This window comes from Rhinatrema bivittatum, chromosome 4 (assembly GCF_901001135.1).
Source record: "Rhinatrema bivittatum chromosome 4, aRhiBiv1.1, whole genome shotgun sequence".
In the NCBI taxonomy this organism is placed as follows: domain Eukaryota; kingdom Metazoa; phylum Chordata; class Amphibia; order Gymnophiona; family Rhinatrematidae; genus Rhinatrema; species Rhinatrema bivittatum.
In genome coordinates, this window is record NC_042618.1 from 182,084,242 (window position 1) to 182,109,083 (window position 24,842).

Consider the following 24,842-nt stretch of genomic DNA (forward strand, 5'->3'; position numbering starts at 1 on the left):
CACCTGTGAAGAAAGCATTTTGCTCCTGGATCTATATGAAAAAATAATTCTCATCGTGACATTTGATAATGTGACTTCAGGCAACAACATTCTGTAACTTGTAACTTCCTGCTCTAAGGTATTAATTTCTAGTCCTGGAAGAAAACATAACTTTAGAATACAGATCTTTCAGGATCACCTGCAACAAGAAGGAAATGATACATGAGGGCTTTCTTTAGGGTCTGAATTTGGTAAAAAAAAAAAAAAAAATGTGTGGCACATAATACCTCAAGTACACAGCTAAAATGCAGAGGCTTCAACAGACTAAAAAAATGTCATACACATACTGCCATTAAACCAGAGAGAGCGCCAGAAGCACGTTGTTGCTTGCTGACTTTCCACTTGCAAACAATTAAGGAAATTAAAATGTAATCAAAAGGAGTACTTGCAGGTTACAAGGGCAGCTTACTCACTGCAGCAGGTCCTTCCTTCGTTAAAGAGCAGTGCAGAGGCAGAATGCTGTGCTTCCCATCTCCCAATTCCCAAGTACCCAAGAGATTGTTCTCCATAAAACTGGAAGCTTGTTCAATTAGGATCAGAATGCAAGAACTGCAGGGATACACTGAGATGGGTGTCGAATTGTAGGGATATGCTGAAATGGGGAGGCATTTCTGGGTACAGGGGTATCTTGAGATGGGGAGGTATTGCAGGGATAAGGTGAGACAGGGGTGTGGAACTGTAGGGATTAGTGAGATGAGGCACAGCACTGCAGGGCTACACTGAGATGGTGTATGGAACTGTAGGGATAGGCTGAGGTGGGGCACAACATTGCAGAGAGATACACTGAGATGGGGTACTGAACTGTAACGAAATGCTGAGACAAGGCATAGGTACAGCAGGATACACCGAGAAGGGGAGGCATTGCAAGGATAAACTGCAACAGGATATGGCACTGCAGAGATATGTCGAGTTGGGGTAGAGCAATGCAGGAACACGCTGAGATGGGGTATGAAACTCCAGGAATATGCTGAGACAGGACACAGCCCTGGCGAGATAAACTGAGATAGGGTATGGAATGGCAGGAGTAGACAGACAGGGCACGGAACTGCAGGAATACGCTGAGTCAGGGCATAGAACTGCCGAGAGATATGCTGAGACAGGGCAAGGCGTTGGAGGGATTACATTGACCTGGGGCATAGTACTGTGGGTGCAGGGATATGCTGAGACAGGGCATGGAACTGCCACCTCTCCTGTACATTTTAAGAGAGGGTATTGTACATAAGGTATACGGTATGTGTTTAATTTCCATCCTCCACTTTAAATACAAGATTCCATTTACAAATATAACTTCTCATGAAGATGGCTTGCTTCTTTCTCTGAACAGGTGATTATGAGCTTCAGTTCAGTCCATCCCAGACAGGCAGACCCAGTGCTGGCTTTTGAATGTATAAGCCCGTATAATATAATATAATATTAGTCATGCTTTTCTTAATTGGTACAGCAGGATCATGACTAGCGTATTGCTCAGGAATGTTAAAAATAAGGGGGCAATATTTAAAGCTGCCTGTATTGGCGCAAAGATCACACATACTTTTCACCCAGAATCTCTGCACTAGTTTTCAAGGGGATAGTACACATGGGTTTCACTTTGAAAATGGCCATGTGTACAAAGGGTGTGTGATCATTTGTACCTGCTTTTTTGTGGGGGTAGAATTCTGCCTGAAAAGTCTGTGCATAGATTTGAAACTGTCATCTCCTTGTGGACTTCTCCTCCCCCACCTAAACAACTCCCCAGGAACAACTCTTCTCAGCATGGCTAACAGCAGGTGTGGAAAGGCATGAGTACTTGTAGTAACATTAAGGATGGGCAATGTTCAGGCAATTGATTTACGGGGGGTAAAAATGCTTTTTATCTGTGTAAAGTGCTTTGAAAATCATCTTCTAAAGTCCCAGACAGGATAGGAGATGAGGATTGGGCAAATATAGCAGCTTTCACTTCATTAATAGTTTTGCAAATATAAGATAGAATGGCTATCAGACTGGAAAACTGCCATATGCCCATCATGTTCACTCTTGTTCCAAGCGCATTCATTATTCATCCATGTCAGGAAAGCCAGAGATCAACTGGAATCTCTGGCATTGCACCATAAATGAAACTGGGCAGGCTAGATGGACCTAATGGCCCTTATCTGCCGTCAGATTCTGTTTCTATAAATATTTATTATGACTTATTACTCATCTTTTTGAATGAAAATTCATCCAAAGCAGGTACAACAACTTAAAGAGCCAAACAATCAGAGGGTTGCAATAGTAGATGCTTCAAAGGATTAGGGATGTGCATAGGAAAAAACGTTGCTTTTCACCCCCCCCCCCCCCCATATCCATCTTACCCCAACCATGGGGTCACTGAAGTTAAAATCGGGCAGAATCAATCTCCAGTCACTCCTGCCCTATCGGGCTCCTTTTTCAAAGGCCAGGGTCATTCTACTATATGGCTGTATATCAACAGGGCCAGCTGGCACCATTTTCGAAAATGGGATGACTCCTGCCCCATTTCAACTTCTAGGACCCTCATGGAAGGGGCAAGATGGGTGTGGGGAGGCTGTAGGATGAGGAAGGACCAGAGAAAGGGGAGATAATTGTGGTGGTTCTAGAGAGGGGGGGGAAGGACTTTGGTGGTGACAGGCCAAGGGCTGCGTTCCGATATGAAAAAGAAAACAAATTTCATTGCATTTTCCTTTTTGTTTCGTTTTGAAATGATAAGTAATAAAACAGTGTTCTCTGCATTTTCAACTCATCTCAAAACAAATGCACACCCCTACAAAGGATACACCTACATGAGATTGCAATATGATTATAGATGGCCAGAAGGAGCATGGGAAAGCAGAGTGCTGAATAACCCTTCCATTGCTAGACTGCAGATCCTGCTGGACTTCTAGCTTTACTCTCTCACCTTCCCTAAAAGAAAGAATCCCTTTGCTTATTCCATATATTTTTTCTGGTTGTCTTTCCATTCTTATGGTTTACAAATTCTGCTTTAATCTGAAATCAATAATAAAACTGCAATACCAAACCCAGTTTCCCTGAAACTACTGAATACCAATAAACTCAACGTTTTACTTGTATAAAAGCCAAGCCAGGAAATGAAATTATTTTGTCAGCCATGGGGTCAATTTTCAAAGGATTCAGGTGCTTAATTTGGGGGGAGTCATTACTGTCATTTCTGTGGCACTACAAGGTATACACAGTGCTTTACAGAGACACAAGAGACATCTCATATTCCTTGGAGTTTATAATCTAGTCAAGACAGACCAACAAGACATGTAGCCAAAAAAAAAAGGCTTTGAGTTAAAACAGTGAAGCCATGTTTGGGAGAGCTAAACCAGGAGGGTTAAAGGGAGGATTAATTGAAGAGGCAACTTTAACTGCATGAAGCTGCAGGAATGGGGCTTCTTAGGAGTCCATATAAAAGGAGTGGGTAGAACTCTAGAAAAAGAATTAGGTGAAGTTCACTTGAGAAGAGGCACCACTTAATCTAATTGGGTAAATATGCAAGAAATCAGGACTCTGAGCCACAATCTACAAAAGATGGGTGAAGTGTATAGGGGTTAGGATCAGCACTCACATTTAGGTGCCTAGTTTCACAAGGCTATGGAGTAGTCACGTGATTAAAGCAGTGGGCTGAAGACCACATCCTGATGCTCCTGAGGAAGTTAGCTACGACTCTTGAATTGTAGCTTAACTTTGAATCAAATAATGCGGCTTTTGAGGCTAGCCACATTATGTGATTTGCATGTTTTAAGCTAGTAATGAACTGATTATCATGCTTTTACTTTATTTTTTTGATTTATATTCTCTTTTTTCAGACACTTCAAAGTAGATTACATTCAGTTACTATAGATATTTCCCTATCCCCAGAGGGCTCACAATCTAAGGCCTGGATTTATCAAAATGCACTAAATATCACATGCGATAGGAACAGGGGCATCTTTTATGGTAATAGGCTGTTTATAGCAAAGTGTGCTTTGCATGGGTATTAGCGCAAACTGCAATAACTTTTTTGCACTTTGCGATAAGTCCCAGAATTGTTGTATTTCCTATCTACAATCACTGGGGGGGAAGGAGAGAGAGAGAGAGAGAGAGAGAGAGAGAGAGAGAGAGAGAGAGAGAGAGAGAGAGAGAGAGAGAGAGAGAGAGAGAGAGAGAGAGAACACACCTAGCTATAAAGCCCTCATACTAGGTAGGTATTTATACCTCTATATGAGGCCCACCTAAATACTCGAGGTGAGGTTTAGGTATTAGTGTAGGGGTTAGGGGCCACTTTGACATGCAGAGTGAGACGTACAAACAGAACAGTACGCTCTTGTGAAGATTTGATGACCTTCGAAGTGAGGAAACTCACCCAAAGATGAGATTTGTGCAACATTCTCTCAACCTAGCTTGATGTTACCCAGGTAGAGAGTCCATCAAGCTAGGTTGAGAGAACATTGCACAAATCTCATCTTTGAGTGAATTTCCTCACTTCGAAGGTCATCAAATCTTCACAAGAGAGCACTGTTCTGTTCGTACATCTCACTTTGAATGTCAAAGTGGCCCCTAACCCCTACACTAATACCTAAACCTCACCTCGAGTAGTTAGGTGGGCCTCATATAGAGGTATAAATACCTACCTAGTATGAGGGCCCTGATAGCTAGGCTGGCTCTCCAGCAGCTTAAAATACTAAAAACACTATTTGTGAAAACATTGCAAAGTGCGATAAAGCCATATCGCACGGATTAACACAAATGAAAAAGGTGTAGTTAAAGCCGTGCGATATGGCTTCACAAATTACAAAGCCAGCCCACTTGGACACAAATCTCACCCCAAACTCCTCCCCTTTTTCTAATTTGCATCGCACCATGCGTTAAAGGCATTTTTTGCATGCGAAAACGCCTTAACGCATGCGAAAACGCTATATAGCACTTTGATAAATGACCCCCTAAGTTTGCTCCTGAAGCAATGGAGGGTGAAGTGATTTGCCCAAGGTCACAAGGAGTGGAGGTGTGTATTTGCATACTAAGCAGCTCATTAGCACCTTCATAGCACCAGGGCAGAACACATGCATTATTGATTGTAAGCCCTCTGGGGCATAAAAATACCTACTGTAATCATATGTAACTTGGAAAGGTAATTAAATCTAAAAATGGCCCTCAAAAAACAAGGTCGATATTCAAAAGCCATTTAGATGGATAACTGAAAAGTTATCCGCCTAAATAGCTAGCCAGCAATATTTAAAGCAGTATGCGGCTACAATTTAGCCATATAAGTCATGGGTGTTCCAGGGAGGGGTGGGAGGTATTTCTGGGTAGGCCAGAGTTAGCCGCATAACTTATGTGGCTAACTCTGATTGCGCAGTAGGGCTGTCCTAAAGTTGGCTGGATAGAACTTTAAGATAGCTGAGGATATTCAGCAGTGCAGCCATGCCACTGAATATCCCCATTAAGTTAGCCATATAGCTATATCTGGCTAACTTAACTAGCTACTCTATGGCTGAATATCAACTTCAAACATAGTAACATACATAGTAATGACGGCAGAAAAATGATCCATCCAGTCTGCCCAGCAAGCTTCCCACCGCAGTAACTGCCGTTCTGTGCAGGTTGCACCCTCGATTCTGTTAAGGGTAGCAACTGCCATTCCGTGCAGGTTACCCCCAGGCCCACTAACCCCATGTTTTTTTTCATTCTTTCCCATCCTCTAGCCTAAATTTAGGTGACTAAAATGGGGGTGGGTCCAGGGATAAAGTTAGTTTAGGGGAAGCAAGTTAGGTGTTTAGCAATGACTTTCAGTCAGCCCGATCCAGTAAAGTCCGTGGGAGAGCAGACTAACGCCCGCTCTCCCGGCGAGCGCACCGGCCCCTCGCCGGTGCGCGCGATCCAGTATTTAAATTAGGCGACGCGGTGCAAACGAGGAAAAGGAGGCGCTAGGGACACTAGCGCGTCCCTAGCGCCTCCTTTTGGCCTGGAGCGGCGGCTGTCAGCGGGTTTGACAGCCGATGCTCAATTTTGCCGGCGTCGGTTCTCGAGCCCGCTGACAGCCACGGGCTCGGAAACCGGACGCCGGCAAAATTGAGCGTCCGGTTTTCGGCCCGACAGCCGCGGGCCGAATTCAAAATTTTTTTATTTTTTTTTTTACTTTTGGGGACCTCCGACTTAATATCGCTATGATATTAAGTCAGAGGGTGCACAGAAAAGCAGTTTTTACTGCTTTTCTGTGCACTTCCCTGGCGCCGGAAGAAATTAGCGCCGACCTTTGGGCGGCGCTAATTTCTTAGAGTAAAATGTGCGGCTTGGCTGCACATTTTACTTACTGGATCGCTCGGGAATACCTAATAGGGCCATCAACATGCATTTGCATGTTGAGGGCGCTATTAGGTGCCGCGGGTGGGCCGCGTGTTTTCCTCCCCTTACTGAATAAGGGGTAAGGGAAAACACGCGTCCAGAGCAGGGTGACAGTGCGCTCCGACGGAGCACACTTTACTGGATCGACCTGAGTGTTAGGTGACTAACTTAGGTACCTAAATCTAGGCAAATGAATAGTGAATTTTCAGCCTAAAAGGAGCCTAAGTGTTGAGCATTTTTTGAAAAATGAGCCCATGTGACTATTCCATTATTAAAGTATGTTTCACCTATAACCTCTCAGTTCTCAAATTCAAATTGTGAATGCTTATAAAGCAGAATTTATAACCATGTGATCCACCTTACTGCGTCACTTGCTCCAAACAACAGTATATAAAAAAACAGACAAATAAATAAACCAAGAAAAGCTTGGGGACTATTATCTCACTGCATCACCTTTTGAAGATAATAATAATATTACATTTTATTAGAGCATCAAGAGAGAGTATATAAGATAGTTTACATAGTTATAACGTCCCTGCGTCGTGTAAATTACAATGAACTCTTTTAGGTTCCTTAAGTTAAAGGACTTCATATGACTGAACAGTCCTTGCCCCAAACAGCTGACAATTTTCAGTGTTATTGTTTCCTTGTTAAACATCATCAAGTTATATTAAAACATACATTATACGATCTTCATACCAAATCTAAAGTAGAAAATGCTACATTTATATCATGAATATAAAGAACACTAAATTAAATGTCACTAAAGACGCCACTTACACACACTTGAAGATTCTTGTGGATGAATGATATACTTTATCAACTGTGATTAGATCTTTCTGTTGCTTTAAATTCCAATCCATCAATATGTTTGGGTTTTTTTAAACCTCAAATGCAATCTCAACTCTTGTTTTCAGTGTAAAGAAAAGGAAATCTTATGGTTTTAACCTAATCCATATGGCTTGCTGTTCACATATGGCAAAATTCCCTTTGATGGGAACTATGTTTTAGATGCTTTTGCAAACTTGCAACATACCATATATAGATATCTGAAAAATTATGCTTTGATGTATTAGTGCAATGCCCACTAAATTACTCATGCAGTCTAAAAAGAGATGTGTTGGTAATCTGTGTCACAAAGCTGGCGCATCCTCAAATGAATAAAAGGATTTTTCACCCATATCTACTGATCAATGTAATTAAATCAAACACTAATAAAATGTGAAGCCCCTAATTCACAGTTTATCAGTCCTTTTCCTCTATACTTTTTACCACGCCCTCAATCAGCATCCTTCCGACTACAATAATGAATGCCTACAAACAATATGGGAATTTCCGAAGTTTATGCTTCACCCAGCTGATGAAGAGATTTTTGTTGTACCCCATGTGTAAATAATAAAGCCTTTGAAATGGTAAAACATTAATCACATCTTGGATGGCCATATGAACTTCAACCAATAGCAAATAATCCACGCACACAGCCTCTCAAAAGTTTAAATTCTCAAGTTCCTATTTACTGGGGAGAAGGGCTGGAAGAGACCTAGCAGTAAAAACTGATCTGAATGAAGGACGCCTCCCCACCTCTCAGTGTCCTGAAAAGGAACCACGTGCAGTCCTTTTCTCTGAGACCAAAGAGGAAGACGTTTGAGAAGAGGCCACAAAAACGAACCAGGGTCTGTCGGCCTTGCAGCCTTTAAATGGCTTACAGATTTTCAATTTTTCTTTCTTACATTTAAAGGTTACCTGGACAACACAAATATCTAAGCATATACAATGCTTCTTAGCCTTTGCTATACTGATACCGCCGCCAGCCCAGAAGAAGGACAATTCTCATCGGATTTTACCCGGTAAAATGGGAGATGGAAAACTGCTTTCCCCCTTTGTGGGTCAATGTGTCCTTGCTGTTTTACAGCACCAGGGGCGGGGCCAGGGGGTGGGAGAAGGGCGCGCCCAGCAGACATCATACAGAGAAGGTGCAGAGTCTGCTGGTATTGAAATACCCAAGTGCCATCAGCTCCCACAGTTTTCAAAGCAAATCAGCCATAACAATGTGGGCCTGTTCACATTATACAAACAACATTCCAGCAGGGGCACTTTTGCAATATGTATCCCACCCCAGTTCTGCAACATAGTCAGAGTCTAAAAGATAGGGCTACTTTAGTTTCCCAGCATGCTGTATCATCAGTCGAGCAGAAACTCATGATCCAAGGAACACACAGGGTGCCAACAAAGCTTCCCTTTCCTCCTGAATTCCCTTTTTGGCATCATTAATTGGCATTTTCTGATACATGTATTTTCTTTCTGGTAAGATATTAAGCACTCTGTTTAGGTAACAGCAAAGTTCCTGCTTGCATTCCTTTCAGTTCCTGGCACTGCATTATAGACTTACTGCACTATTAATCACTTATATAATGTTGCCTGATGCACGCAGCACTATACAAACACACTTAGGAGACAGTCCTGATTTTTTCATTAAGGTAAAGGAGTAGTAGAATGACACTACAAGCCAAAATTAATGATTCATTTTACCAAATTAGCACAGCTCCATAATTAAATACAGTATGGGAACAATTTTTAGTAGCCCATATAGTTGCAAGGTACGCAGATGTAGGTGAATTTTAAAAGTCAATCGTGTGCCTAAAGCGGGAGGTACACAAATATGTTGTGCCGGCGTGCACTGAGCAGATTTTAAAAGCTGTCCGGATATGTTCACACATGAAAAAGTCCAAAAAAGGGGCAGGGCGTGGGCATTCCTGGATTTAAGAATGAAACCAGAGCATAAAAACGTAGGTGCACAAGCACCCGCCGGAGTCCCCTACTGCATAACTTTACTTATGCTATGAATGGCGTGTAAGTCCTAAAACAAAAAAATATAGGCATGTCAACAGGGTTTTAAAGGTTGAGGTTAAGAGGGGAAAAGGAAGGCTATTTAAATAAGGGGTTAGGAAATCCTAGCCCTTACCTGGGTGAACTGGGAATGAAGTGGATTAACTGGTAATTGTGTCAGCGTGCGTTTCTATTAAAATCCCCCCGCTTACGCAGTAGAGGCGACATCTGCGTGTACATGCGCACGTCCATATAAAATTGTGGACACATGTACGCGTGTTCAGTCTATTTTATACCATGCACACATATAGGTGCATATGTTATAAAATGGTCGCGTCTCTGGACGTGAGCCAGCATATGCATGTACATATTCGCCCACACACCACTAGTAAAGTTAGTCATAGGGGTCGATTTTAAAAGAACCGTGCGCGCATCCATGTGCACATGGTTCCTGGCGCGCGCACACGGAGTAAACTATTTTATAACATGCACGCCGGATTTAAATAGTCACACGCGCATGTGTGGGCGGGCGGGCTCTTCCACGTGCAGTGGGGAGATTTTGTAAATTACGCGCAGTGACGCGATTTGCCTTTTCCCAGTTCCCTCCCGGTCTGCTCCAAAAACTAGAGGACTGGGAGGGAACTTCCCTACACCCCTACCTGATCTTCCTACCATTTCCCCTCTCCTCTCCTCCCTGACCCCTAAATCCTCCCTAACTTTTCTAAGCTTTTTTCATTTTTTTACTTATGTGCTCTAAGGAGCAGATGCAAGTTCCGTGTGCTGGCCGACTGCCGGCACGCATTTCCCTTGCACAGGGCCTAATGGCCATAGTCCCAGCTGGCCTCGTTCCTCCCCACACAGACCACGCCCCCCGGCCCGCCCCTTTTAGCAGGTCTGGCACTTCTGCGCGAATTGGGGGTTACGCGCAAGCCCGACCACTTGCGTAACCCCCAAATTCTACTTGCTCAGGCCTTTTAAAATTCGCCCGATATTGTTTATCACACTTACTTTGTAAATCATTTTTCCAGAGAAACTATCCAGGCAGTTTTCCTTTGAACATTAGCTAGCATAGAGTTTGCACACCATGCTTTGCACCTGCTTTTGAAAATGGCCAATAAGTGCACTGTTTCCCTTCCCTGACCCAAAAACATCACCAGAAATGCTTCTTTCAAGCATGGCTAACAGTATAGTTGCTGCAGAAGCTGGTGCATGTTTTCAGTTGGCTTGAGAATGGCAATTTTCAGAAAAGTTGACTTACTCTCCACGGGGGCCATTTTCAAACAGCCCGCCCAGGTATAAACCCAGTGGGTAGTATCTCATTTTCAGTGGGAAAGTACTCGCTTCAAAAACTGCCCATAGCTACACAAGACCTGCAAACCTCTCCCCAAGCTGGCTTAAAGGAAGTGCATTATGGAACTTCATACATACATTTAACCAGATTGAGAGAAGGAATTTTTCAATTTACTGGATATACCCAATAAAACATTTTAAACTCATGACACTCTTTGTGATCTTGGGCAAGTCGCTTCATCCGCCGTTGCCTAAAGTACAAACTTAGGAGCTCATTCATTAAGTGTTAGGCCATTTACCAGGGGAAAAACATGTTTTACATGGTAAATGGCCTAAGGTGGCGATCTTTCAAATATCTTGTGTTATTTAAGCACCAGCACTGCAAGTATTTATATGAGATCATTAGCATGTTCTTGCCCAGAAACGCAGCCCTGATGGTTGAGTGGATTGCCACCCACCCCTGACCCCATTTTCTGACAAAAATAGCCCTAGTGATCTAGTGGACCTCCCACCCTAGCCCACCCCCAAACCTCCCTTTAATCACCAAAGTCGCCCTAGTAGTTGAGTGTGGGCCCACAGTGCCTCCTAGGCCTCAGACCCAGTGGTAACCATTTTTCAAAATGATGCTGCCCAGCCTTTGCATCCTTCAGAAAAAGTTTGAAAGACTACTTATGCCCTAAACACTGCTCCCTTGGGAAAAATATATTTCCTAATCCCTGTGAGTTAATATTCTTTTATTTTTTATTTCATGTATTGTTTGTTGAGTTTTATATATGCTATTATGTATGTTTCTTTATTGGAAGCTGCTTAGAACCTAGGATAAAGTGGCATTTACATTCTTAAAATAAATACAAAATACCGCAGTTTAGTGAATGAGCCCCTTAGATTGTAAGCTCTCTGGGAACAGAGAAATAAAAATCTACTTCACATGAATATAATCTGCTTTAAAATATCTGACTTGTCATGAAAGGTGGAATATAAATAATACAAATTAAATTATTTTAGACACATTGTATACAGTTCCAGAATCTTACAGATTTTGCAGCTTTTCTTTTAAATATTGATTTTGATACCATTGCAGTACTGAGAACATAATAGAACATTTTATAATTGTTAAAGTCTCTCTGTGTACCTATATTTTTTAACTCTTGAATTTATGCTAATTCAAACAATATGTTTAAAGGCCGACACTGTACAAAGAATGATGATAAAGATCAGCTATGTTTACAGTACTGTTACTGATATCCTGTTAAATTTATTACAATGATTGACTTTCAAGACTTACAGTAACATTTCCTCTGCCTACAACTAGATTCTCAGCAAAAGCAGATAATACATGAGAGGACTTAGAGGTCAGGGGGTCATGAAGCTAGGAGTTAGTATGACAAGACAATCCTCTACTCTTTCTCCTCTACTTTGAAAACCTGATATTATTTTGTAAACTGTAGATGAAATGGATTTTATAACCTCCCTCCCTCTGCCCCAAATACCAAGACATCCTTAGCATCCACTTATACAGAAAAAAGTTCAAAACTTCCTATCTAAGCCACTTAAAATAGGATTTCCAAAGATTCCACTTAATGTTTAGCTCATACATTGTCAGAAACATTCATCCACTGACTCATATCTAGTTATGAAAATGCCAACTGCAATCTCAAAGCACATTGATATACTTTCTCAGTCTTTGAGTTTCCCTTTCAAACTATTAGCTAAAGTAAAAATGTCCACTTTTAGCAAATGAACACACAGCAGACTAGTTTTTCTTCTATATTTGCCAGAATTGTAAGTGCCAAGTGTTCTATTTATCAACCTACATTGGAACAGCATAAGAGTAAGCTGCAAGATCTTATTTTTATAATAATGTCCTGTGAAATCCTGTGGTACGTAGGAAGTCTTGAGTACAAGTCAACTTGTTTTACTGATGTATCTGGTACCTTCGATCAACTTACGTTAAAGTCAAATTTCAGTGCAGAATTGTTAATTGCAATGAAAGTGAAAGGCCACCAGCCTGCAGGATATGAGATTCTGGCAGATACACTGTATTTCTGTTTCTGTTATATACTGTAATTTATTGTCACCAGGGGGAATAAGTATCAGGTACTCTTGACAGTGTCTGTTGTAGGTAATATTTCTGTTGAGTGGTAAAGCTTATTGACGTGCCACTCGCCAAACAAATGGCAAATGGCACTTCCGTAACCCTAGACAGATATACTAGTGAAAAAATATCACTTACTATGCAGCTGCATTAATATCTTGATACAAAGAAACTTATTATCTGTATAGGAAGCTGTTCTTTATTGGTCCTTTTCAGTAAAAGTCTTCTTCCTTTGCCTATGGCAAAGATTCTTGCTGAATAGGGGCATAGTGACTGCAAAATGTGTTGTCTTCAGTTTCAATACTTTTGGTCTTTTAATTAAAAATACTGTTTTGTTTTTTTTTGCTAGATAAGTTGCATTGGTCTTCTGTAAGGATAGACAAAAATTATATTATTTCTATAATATAAGATAATCAGATGCTAATCTCATAAACCAACTGTTGGGGATGAAAATGATCAATGGCTTCCACATGCCTGGTCCACATTGAAATAGTTTATTCCCACAACCAGTAATATATTAATGAAATTCCATATGAACCTCAAAAATCCATGGATAAGAAAATCTTTTGGAATTCTATTAGTATATAATAGACACTGCTTATCAAAATAGTTTATTTAAAAAACAAACACCTTTTTAAAGACCTACTGTGTGCCTAAGTACACCATCTCATCTTTAAAAAAAACCAACCTGATTTATGGTCTATGAAATTTGTAGATGTATAAAAAATTAGCACAGAAGTCTCCAAAGGACAAATGCAAATATCTATTTTGGCAGCATAAGCAAATATCTCTAAATGTGTATACCACTTTACATGTTCTCCTAATATCAGGGAGTTGGTGCATATATTTTTCATAAATCAATTTACATGGATTAAGAAATGTGTTAAACTGAGGCCATTGCACTTACAGCATTTAATAATTTCTATTTGCAGAGTATTTGATCTTTGCAAACACACTGAATACTGATATGAATATGCATGCTGCTTTTCAAAATTCATATACTGATATTCTGTAAAACAGAGTGGATAAAGTGGAATTGTTTTACCTCTAACAGGGGTTCTCCATGGACAGCAGAACTATTCAGGCACCCAAGTAGGATGATGTCATCTGATGGTGCTGACTTGGGAAAATGCTCTTTCATAGCTCAGAAAAGTCTTCCTGGAGCATATGCGAGAGTTCCTGCCCTGCCACCGCTTCCTCAGTTAGCTTAGTCACTTCCCTAGCTCAGCTTCAACTAAGAAAGGGAGAAGGGTGGGATTGTGTGGCTGATTTGTTCTACTGTCCAGGGAGAGACCCTGGTTGTTACAGGCAAGCAATTCAGCTTTCTCCATGGGCAAACAGCAACAAAGCAGTCACACAGAGACTCCCAAGCAGACGGCTGCGGTGTATAACTTCGCTGAAACAGTTTGCATTTGCGCAGCCCGCATATGAGAATGGAGGGAAGTTGAAACTCATTTTTGAAATAAATCTACTATGATTTTGAGAATCTTGGTCCAAACAGTAATGCTCTGTGAAAGTGAATATGGAAGACTAAGTGGAAGCTTTGCAAATGTCTTGAAGCATTATGTAAATCAGCTGTGGTAGCTGCTTTGGCTCTTATTTGGTGGCCTTATTTGGTGGCCTTTAACTCCTTGTGTGAGTTGAATTCCTACTTTAGAAAAGCAAAATGAAATGCAATGCAATAGCCATGTTGACAATATTTGTTTTGTGACTGAATGGTCTTGACTATTTATATCATGAAAGACAGATAATTTTGGAAAGAAAATTGGAAGACTAATTGATTGAAATGAAATTGAGATATTATCTTAGGTAATAATTTTGAGTGCATTCTCAAAATAGCTTTATTGGGAAAAATTTTAGAATATGGTGGATAAGACATTAATGCTTGAAACTCACGTACTTTGTGTGCTGATGTAATTGCTATAAGAAATAAAAGTTTCCAAGACAGAAATTTCATGTCAGATTTCACCATTCCTCTCATGAGGAACTTTGTTTCATTAGAACAAAAGAACATAAGAAATTGTCATCCTGGGTCAGACCAAGGGTCTATCAAGCCCAGCAACCTGTTTCCAACAGAGGCCAAACCAGGCCACAAGAACCTGGCAATTACCCAAACACCAAGAAGATCCCATGCTACTGATGCAATTAATAGCAGTGGCTATTCCCTAAGTAAACTTGATTAATAGCAGTTAATGGACTTCTCCTCCAAGAACTTATCCAAACCTTTTTTGAATCCAGCTACACTAACCACATCCTCTGGCAACAAATTCCAGAGCTTAATTGTGCATTGAGTGAAAAAGAATTTTCTCCAATTAGTCTTAAATGTGCTACTTGCTAACTTCATGGAATGCCCCCTAGTCCTTCTATTATCCTAAAGTGTAAATAACCGATTCACATCTACTCGTTCAAGGCCTCTCATGATCTTAAAGACCTCTATCTGTTGCGTCAGTCGCTGCTCGACGCCCTCACTCCACCTTCTTTACCTCTGTGGCGACTCCCTCCGGGTCTGATGGACGGTTAGCTGCCACGGCATCTTCTTGCCGTCTCCCTCCGGCGTCTCCCCCCATCGTCTCCCTCCAGCATCTTCTTGCCGTCTCCCTCCAGCGTCCGCCATGTTGCCTGATGACGTAGAGTGCGCGTGCGCTCCGATTGATGTACCAGCTAGGGTGCGAACCTCGGGGGCGTCCCCCTGAGATGACGTCATCCGCTTCCAATATAAAAGGTCTCAGTATTTGCTAAGAATCAAGTTAGCAAGGGGATTGCTTCGGTTTTTCTCCCAAGCTACACTGCCTCCTCGGACTTACCAGGGGTACCCGCTCCTCGGGGGCCTCGCTCTCTTTTCTTTATTTCAGATTGCAGATAGGAACCGGTACTCGCTCCTCGAGGGCCCATGTTCCTGAACACTCTGAAGATTCTCTACTGCCTGTGAGTTACCATCGCTCTCTCAGAGCTTTCCCTGGAACCAGGTACTCGCTCCTCGAGGGCCTAACCCTTTCCAGCTACTGAGCTTCCTTAAGACCTTATGTGAGTTTTGTCATCTAGTTTTGGCTATGAACACAGTATACCCTGCCTACTCACTACCTATAGTTTCTCTACAGCTCAGCAACCCTGGGATCCCTGTTCCAGTACCTGAGGGACTTCAGCCCTACCAGGCATATCAGCTCACTACTGCCACCTCTGGTGGTTCTACTAACCTGTCTAATAAAATAATTATCTGTGTCTGTCTCCATACCCAAGCCTAGTCGGTGGTCCCTCTCAGGATATCCTCCTGGGTGCGCAGTCATCTGCCATCAGCCCAAGGATCCACCTATCTATATTCCTCTACAGCTGAGGGCCATCTCCAAGCACTCCGCTGGTAACAGATTGCTACTCCTTCCCCATCCGGAGTCTTCAGCAACAGATTCATAACAGATTGCTACTCCGTAGACTAAAACCTAACAGACTGTTAACTCCTCCCTCCACAGGAGCCGATTCATAACAGAGTGCTAACTCCTCCCTTCCGCAGGAGTAAACCTAACAGATTGCTAACTCCTCCCTTCTTGATGAGTAGAACATAAGAACATAAGAAAATGCCATACTGGGTCAGACCAAGGGTCCATCAAGCCTAGCATCCTGTTTCCAACAGTGGCCAAACCAGGCCATAAGAACCTGGCAAGTACCCAAAAACTAAGTCTATTCCATGTAACCATTGCTAATGGCAGTGGCTATTCTCTAAGTGAACTTAATAGCAGGTAATGGACTTCTCCTCCAAGAACTTATCCAATCCTTTTTTAAACACAGCTATACTAACTGCACTAACCACATCTTCTGGCAACAAATTCCAGAGTTTAATTGTGCGTTGAGTAAAAAAGAACTTTCTCCGATTAGTTTTAAATGTGCCCCATGCTAACTTCATGGAGTGCCCCCTAGTCTTTCTACTATCCGAAAGAGTAAATAACCAATTCACATCTACCCGTTCTAAACCTCTCATAATTTTAAACATCTCTATCATATGCCCCCTCAGCCGTCTCTTCTCCAAGCTGAAAAGTCCTAACCTCTTTAGTCTTTCCTCATAGGGGAGCTGTTCCATTCCCCTTATCATTTTGGTAGCCCTTCTCTGTACCTTCTCCATTGCAATTATATCTTTTTTGAGATGCGGCGACCAGAATTGTACACAGTATTCAAGGTGCGGTCTCACCATGGAGCAATACAGAGGCATTATGACATTTTCCGTTTTATTCACCATTCCCTTTCTAATAATTCCCAACATTCTGTTTGCTTTTTTGACTGCCGCAGCACACTGAACCGACGATTTCAATGTGTTATCCACTATGACGCTTAGATCTCTTTCTTGGGTTGTAGCACCTAATATGGAACCCAACATTGTATAATTATAGCATGGGTTATTTTTCCCTATATGCATCACCCTGCACTTATCCACATTAAATTTCATCTGCCATTTGGATGCCCAATTTTCCAGTCTCACAAGGTCTTCCTGCAATTTATCACAATCTGCTTGTGATTTAACTACTCTGAACAATTTTGTGTCATCTGCAAATTTGATTATCTCACTCGTCGTATTTCTTTCCAGATCATTTATAAATATATTGAAAAGTAAGGGTCCCAATACAGATCCCTGAGGCACTCCACTGTCCACTCTCTTCCACTGAGAAAATTGTCCTACTCTCTGTTTCCTGTCTTTTAGCCAGTTTGCAATCCACGAAAGGACATCGCCTCCTATCCCATGACTTTTTACTTTTCCTAGAAGCCTCTCATGAGGAACTTTGTCAAACGCCTTCTGAAAATCCAAGTATACTACATCTACCGGTTCACCTTTATCCACGTGTTTATTAACACCTTCAAAAAAGTGAAGCAGATTTGTGAGGCAAGACTTGCCCTGGGTAAAGCCAGGCTGACTTTGTTCCATTAAACCATGTCTTTCTATATGTTCTGTGATTTTGATGTTTAGAACACTTTCCACTATTTTTCCTGGCACTGAAGTCAGGCTAACCGGTCTGTAGTTTCCCGGATCGCCCCTGGAGCCCTTTTTAAATATTGGGGTTACATTTGCTATCCTCCAGTCTTCAGGTACAATGGATGATTTTAATGATAAGTTACACATTTTTACTAATGGGTCTGAAATTTCATTTTTTAGTTCCTTCAGAACTCTGGGGTGTATACCATCCGGTCCAGGTGATTTACTACTCTTCAGTTTGTCAATCAGGCCTACCACATCTTCTAGGTTCACCGTATTTGATTCAGTCCATCTGAATCATTACCCATGAAAACCTTCTCCATTACGGGTACCTCCCCAACATTCTCTTCAGTAAACACCGAAGCAAAGAAATCATTTAATCGTTCTGCGATGGCCTTATCTTCTCTTAATGCCCCTTTAACCCCTCGATCATCTAACGGTCCAACTGACTCCCTCACAGGCTTTCTGCTTCGGATATATTTAAAAAAGTTTTTACTGTGAGTTTTTGCCTCTACAGCCAACTTCTTTTCAAATTCTCTCTTAGCCTGTCTTATCAATGTCTTACATTTAACTTGCCAACGTTTATGCTTTATCCTATTTTCTTCTGTTGGATCCTTCTTCCAATTTTTGAATGAAGATCTTTTGGCTAAATAGCTTCTTCACCTCCCCTTTAAACCATGCCAGTAATCGTTTTGCCTTCTTTCCACCTTTCTTAATGTGTGGAATACATCTAGACTGTGCTTCTAGAATGGTATTTTTTAACAATGACCATGCCTCTTGGACATTTTTTACTTTTGTAGCTGCTCCTTTCGGTTTTTTTCTAACAATTTTTCTCATTTTATCAAAGTTTCCCTTTTGAAAGTTTAGCATGAGAGCCTTGGATTTGCACACTGTTCCTCTTCCAGTCATTAAATCAAATTTGATCATATTATGATCACTATTGCCAAGCAGCCCCACCACCATTACCTTTCTCATCAAGTCCTGTGCGACACTGAAAATTAAGATCTAAAATTGTTCCCTCTCTTGTCGGTTCCTGAACCAATAGCTCCATAAAGCTATCATTTATTCCATCCAGGAACGTTATTCCATCCAGGAACGTTATCTCTCTAGCGTGTCCCGATGATACATTTACCCAGTCAATATTGGGGTAATTAAAGTCTCCCATTATTACTGCACTACCAATTTGGTTAGCTTCCCTAATTTCTCTTAGCATTTCACTGTCCGTCTCACCATCTTGACCAGGTGGACGGTAGTATACCCCTATCACTATAGTCTTCCCCGACACACAAGGGATTTCTACCCATAAAGATTCAATTTTGTATTTAGTCTCACGCAGGATGTTTATCCTGTTGGACTCTATGCCATCCCGGACATAAAGCGCCACACCGCTTCTCGGGTGCTCCTCTCTGTCATTGCGGTATAATTTGTACCCCGGTATAGCACTGTCCCATTGGTTATCCTCTTTCCACCATGTCTCTGAGATGCCAATTAAGTCTATGTCATCATTCACTGCTATAAATTCTAATTCTCCCATCTTACTTCTTTGACCTCTGGCATTAGCATACAAACATTTCAAAGTTTGGTTTTTGTTTGTATTTTCATTCTGCTTTTTAATTGAAAGGGATAATTCAGAATTTTTTTAGCTCAGGTGAGTTTTTAGTTACAGGCACTTGGACTATTTTTCTAATTATTGGAACCTCACTGTTGGGATGCCCTAATTCTAATGATTCATTAATATCCTTTGAAGATACCTCTCTCCAAACCATGCGCTGATGAGCGACTATCCGCTTTCCCCTTTGTTCTAGTTGAAAAGCTGCTCTATCTCCTTTTTGAAGGTTAGCGCCAGCAGTCTGGTTCCACCCTGGTTAAGGTGGAGCCCATCCCTTCGGAAGAGACTCCCCCTTCCCCAAAAGGTTCCCCAGTTCCTAACAAAACTGAATCCCTCTTCCTCGCACCATCGTCTCATCTACACATTGAGACTCCGGAGCTCTGCCTGCCTCTAGTGACCTGCACGTGGAACAGGGAGAATTTCAGAGAATGCTACCCTGGAGGTTCTGGATTTAAGCTTTCTACCTAAGAGCCTAAATTTGGCTTCCAGAACCTCCCTCCCACATTTTCCTATGTCATTGGTGCCCACATGTACCACGACAGCCGGCACCTCCCCAGTAGTGTCTAAAATCCTATCTAGGTGATGCGTGAGGTCCGCCACCTTCACACCAGGTAGGCATGTTACCAGGCGACCTCATGCCCACCAACCACCCAGCTATCTACATTCCTAATAATCGAATCACCAACTATGACGGCCGACCTAACCCTTCCCTCCTGGGCAGTAGGCCTTGGGGACATATCCTCAGTGCGAAAGGACAATGCATCAACTGGAGAGCAGGTCCTTGCTACAGGATCCTTTCCTGCTGCACCTGGTTGGTGCTCTCCCATCATGAGACCTTCTTCCTCCAAGGCAGCACCAGGGCTGCCAGTCTGAAGTTGGGACTTGACTACTATGTTCCTGAAGGTCTCATCTATATACCTCTCTGTCTGCCTCAGCTCCTCCAGGTCTGCCACTCTAGCCTCCAGAGATCGGACTCGTTCTCTGTGAGCCAGGAGCTCTTTGCATCGCATGCACATGTACAACTTCTCACCGGTGGGTAAAAAATCATACATGTGACACTCTATGCAAAAGACTGGGAAGCCCCCCCTCTTGCTGCTGGTGATTTCTCCATCATTTTAAAGAAAAGAAATACAATTCTCTTTTTTTTTAAGCCTGAGATATAAAAAGAAAAAAAACATGATAAACTTTTTAAATACTGCGGTGACAGTCAAATAAAGAGAGAGCACGAGTGAAAATATTTCTGACCAAATGCTGACGGAGATGAAAAAAGATTGAGGTAACCAAGGCAGAGGCAGCATGGGAGCTCCTTTTCATGTTCAGAAAGACTTTTAGTCTTCTGAGCTATGAGAGAGCATATTTTAAGGGTCAGCGCCATCAGATGACGTCACTTTACTTGTGTGGCTGTTTTGTTGCTGCATGTCTATGGAGAATCAGAGAGACCTAATTCACCAGATAACATCAATCACAGGGGAATAACAGCTTATCTGATGGTAACAATGGGATAAGAGGAATCCATTTGTTTTGAAATTTTTACCTCTTTCAGGTGATACCACAATAGCTCCCTAAATAAAAGAGGTGGCATTTAGCCTGACTCTAAATAAAGAGGATTAATAATATATTTATATCTTTTAAAGTAACTCTAATCAACCAATTCATCCTACAAAATGTATACTGTCTTTTGAACAAGAGCGGGCTTGAATTAACAGATCCTGACCATGCAATAGAGGCCTTGGGATATGAATGGAACAGGATAACATCATGCAACACAATGCCTGGATTGTTTCTTGGCAGTACAGAATAGAAGCAAGTTTAGAACAACAGTACTGCACTTTTATGGCCGACTAATTCAGCCAACAGTTAGAACAAAATAGATGAGCAACAATACTACTTTTCCTTTCCAGAATCTGTATCTGTAGAGCATGTGTTCTCAGAAAAGCAACATAGAGAATCATGCATATATAATATACTGTCCTCATGGTAACGCATACAACAAAAATGGTTGAATTAGCACAAGTCTGTAACTTCTGAGTAGTGGGGTCAATTGTCAAGATCTCAATCTAAGCTCCTGTAAATCCCCAGGAACATCATCTCTGCAAACACCCCTTTCCTGTTAATATCCATAACCCATAGGGTAGGCTGAAAAAGGACAAAGACAACATTTCCTGACCTGTTACCAGCATAGGGGCAGATTTTAAAAAAGTACGCGCACTCGGCGCAAACAAAAGTATGCCAGATTTTAATAGATATGCGCGTAGCCGCGCGTATCTTTTAAAATCCGGAGTTGGTGCGCCGAGCCGCGCAGCCTGCCTCCGTTCCTCCGAGGCCGCTCTGAAATCGGAGCGGCCTCAGAGGGAACTTTCCATCCGCCTCTCCCCACCTTTCCCTCCCTTCCCCACTCCTATCTAAAACCCCCCTACCTTTATTATAAAAGTTACGCCTGCCCGAGGCAGGCGTAACTTGTCGTGCGATTCCCCGGCCCGGGAGCAGTTTCGGAGGCCTCAGCCACACCCCGAAACGCCCCCGGGCCAGAACCACACCCATGGCCCCGCCCCTGGAATGCCCCCAGATGACGCACTGGCCACGACACGTCCCCTGACACGCCCCCCCCAGGAAAGCCCCAGACTTGTGCGCCGCCGAACCTATGCAACATAGGCTCGGGGCGCGCAGGGGGTGGAAGGGGCAGCTTTTCGGGGTTACGCGCGTACCCCTTTGAAAATCTGCTCCTTAGTGTAATCATGAGTTGAGTGAGTGCAGAAGCTTTTTAAGAAAGTCAATGAATTAAGGATGTTTATGAAAGATACACAGATAGCCAACAATTTATTTATTTATTTAAAAATTCTTGTATACCACCTATACAATTGTAGTGGATCTAAGCAGTTTACAGAGAGTACATACATAAAAATATAAACATAAATAACAATATAGCATAAAATGGACAAAATAAATTAAAAGTTGGAATAAATTAAGATAAAAAGGTTGAGGTTAGGGGAAGGAAGAGTTATAGTTAAGAACCTTCAAGTTTGCCATATGCCATAGAGAAGATGGTGCGTCTTAAGTGCCTTTTTAAAATCTTTATAATTTAGAATAAGGCGAATATGGTCTGGGAAAGAATTCTATAATATCGGACCAGCAATTGAAAAGGCGCCTGCAGGGTAGGTCCAGTTTGGCTGTTTTTATTGTTGGGACCTCTAACATACATTTGTCCATGGAACTTAGTTGACGGGGAGGCCGATATAACCTTAAAATGGGACACAGCCAAATGGTTGAAGGATTGTAGATTGTCATGAATAATGGATAGCACCTTGTAATGAATATGACAGTGTATAAGAAGCCAATGGAGGGATTGTAGGACAGGAGTAATGTGTTCTCTGTGTGGGGTTTGGAAATTAAACGAGTGGCAGAGTTTTGAATGAGTTGAAATGGATAAATGGTGGTTGCTGGAAGACCTAAGTATAGGGCATTGCAATAATCTAAACCTGATAGGATGAGCGCTTGCACAACTGAGCGGAAATCGGATGAAAAAAGAAGAGGCTTTAGTTTTTTGAGTAAATGTAATTTGAAATAAGATTTTTTAACTAATGCAGAAATATTAGAAGTCATAGATAATCTGGAGTCTAGCAGTATTCTTAGATTTTGAGCACAGTTTGTAATTGGAATAGTTTGGCTATCAAAGATAAAGTTTGCTGGTGGGTAGCGAATTGAATCAGGAATAGTGGATAGAAAAAGGAGTTCTATTTTTGCTATGTTCAATTTTAAACAATTATGTGAAAACCAGGTGTTTATGGTCTATAAATATAGTTGTATCAGTGATAAGGTTTTTGTCCAGGAGTCAGCATAGGGAATGATAAACTGGATGTCGTCTGCGTAAATTTTAAATTCTAAGTTAAGACCAGCAAGAAGGTGGCAGAGGGGGAGTAGATAAATTTTGAAGAGAATAGCAGAAAGTGAAGATCCTTGAGGGACACCAGTGTGTGTGAAATACCAGTCAGAATTGAAGCTACCATAAGTGATTTTTTGAGGGCGATTGCAAGAAATGATTTGAACCATTGTAGCGCACAACCAGAGATACCTATGTGCTGTAAAGTTGGAGAACAGTATGTCGTGATTTAGTGTGTCGAACGCTGCAGAGATATCTAGGAAGACTATTATATAGTCAGTGTTGGAATCAAATCCTCTAGAGTCAACAGATGAAAGGAGCAAAGATTCAGTGCTGTGTTCCTTTCTAAAGCCATGCTGGTGTGGATGTAGGAGGTTATTATTGGTAATGTACTCGGATATTTGATGCCATACAACAGACTCAATTATTTTTGCTAGTGATGGTAGTGAGGTAATAGGACAATAATTGGTGATGTCCAATATGTCGACATTTTTCTTTTTCAGTATGGGTAATATGGAGGTTTGTTTCAACGTGGCTGGGAAGGTGCTTGAGGAAAGTGACAAGTTAACTTTATCTGATAGAAGTGGGGAAATGTGTTCCTTGATGTCTTTTAGTATGGTTCCTGGACATGGATTAAAAGGACTATTTGAGGGCTTAGATTTAGATAATATTCGAGAAATTGTATCTGGTTCAATAGGACTGAAATCAGAGAAAGAACAGATGGCAGAGGAAAGATTAGGAAGGGGGATTGGTAGGGTCATGAATTTGGATGAAATCTTGTCGATTTTTTCTTTCAAATGGTGGGCGATATTAATACAGAAATCTGGGGAGTAAATGTATCCTGATGTGTGATAGTAATTGATTTTACTATGCTAAATAAGGTGTGAGGGTTACCATTCGAGGCTTGGATTTGTAAGGCAATTTGTTTATTATATTTTCAAAGGTAGATATGGTAGGCTTGTTTGCGTTCAGGTATAGGGTTTTTCTGCCAACAACATTCTAAGTTTCTCAATTTTCTTTTTGTCTGGTTTAGTGAGTTATTATACCAAGCAGCTTTTGGTCTGTTAGTTATGGGGTGTATTTTTTTGAGGGGCTGGCTTGCTTAAGCAGTTTTCAATAGATGATCTGTGATAGGATTTGAGTAGAGCTGAGGTAAAAGAGAATTGGCAAAAATATCTGGGTTCATTTTTTTACGTTTTAGTACTGTTGTTTTGTTGTGGTTTGGCTTTCGTATATTATTAAGAAGGAGAAAGTTAATATGTCCTGAACTTTTAATCATGAAATGATCAAATCAAGGAACTGTCACAATGGAATTTGATAGATTGGCAAAGGAGGGGTTAAAAAAGATTTGATCTAGAGTGTGCCAAGTTTGTGGGTAGGATCCATTAAGAGTATGTTGAAACCTAAACCTGATAGGGCTTCAGTTAAATGCTGAACCGAAGTTGAAGCAGGTTTATTGTTGAAGTGTAAATTGAAATCTCCAGCTATAATGGTATTGGACTGTTGAGTAGGTAAAGTAACCAGGGTATCAAGGAAAGGGGATAAATCATGATTTATAGAGCCAGGGGGACAGTAAACAAGACAAATGTTAAGAACAGTTGTAGTAATTAACAAAAATTCAAAGTTATCATATGATGGTAGTTCTTTCTTGCTGGGTAACAAAATAGATTTAACAATTACAAGTAAACCTCCACCTCTTCTAGTTTGGTGAGGTTATGAGAAATAGGTATAACCATTAGGACAAAGTTTATTTAATAAGACAATGGGCCTTATTTTCTAAGGCTATCGCACGCTTGCGCTACCAGCGCAAACGTGCGATAGCTAGAAATCG

General features: G+C 41.5%; 1 protein-coding gene across 6 annotated transcripts in view; it reads right to left on the reverse strand.

The window, feature by feature from the left end:
- The window catches only part of CEP112 (centrosomal protein 112), a 1,022,051-nt gene that overhangs the window by 132,027 nt on the left and 865,182 nt on the right, over positions 1–24,842 (reverse strand). The gene's annotated exons all lie outside the window — the stretch shown is intronic.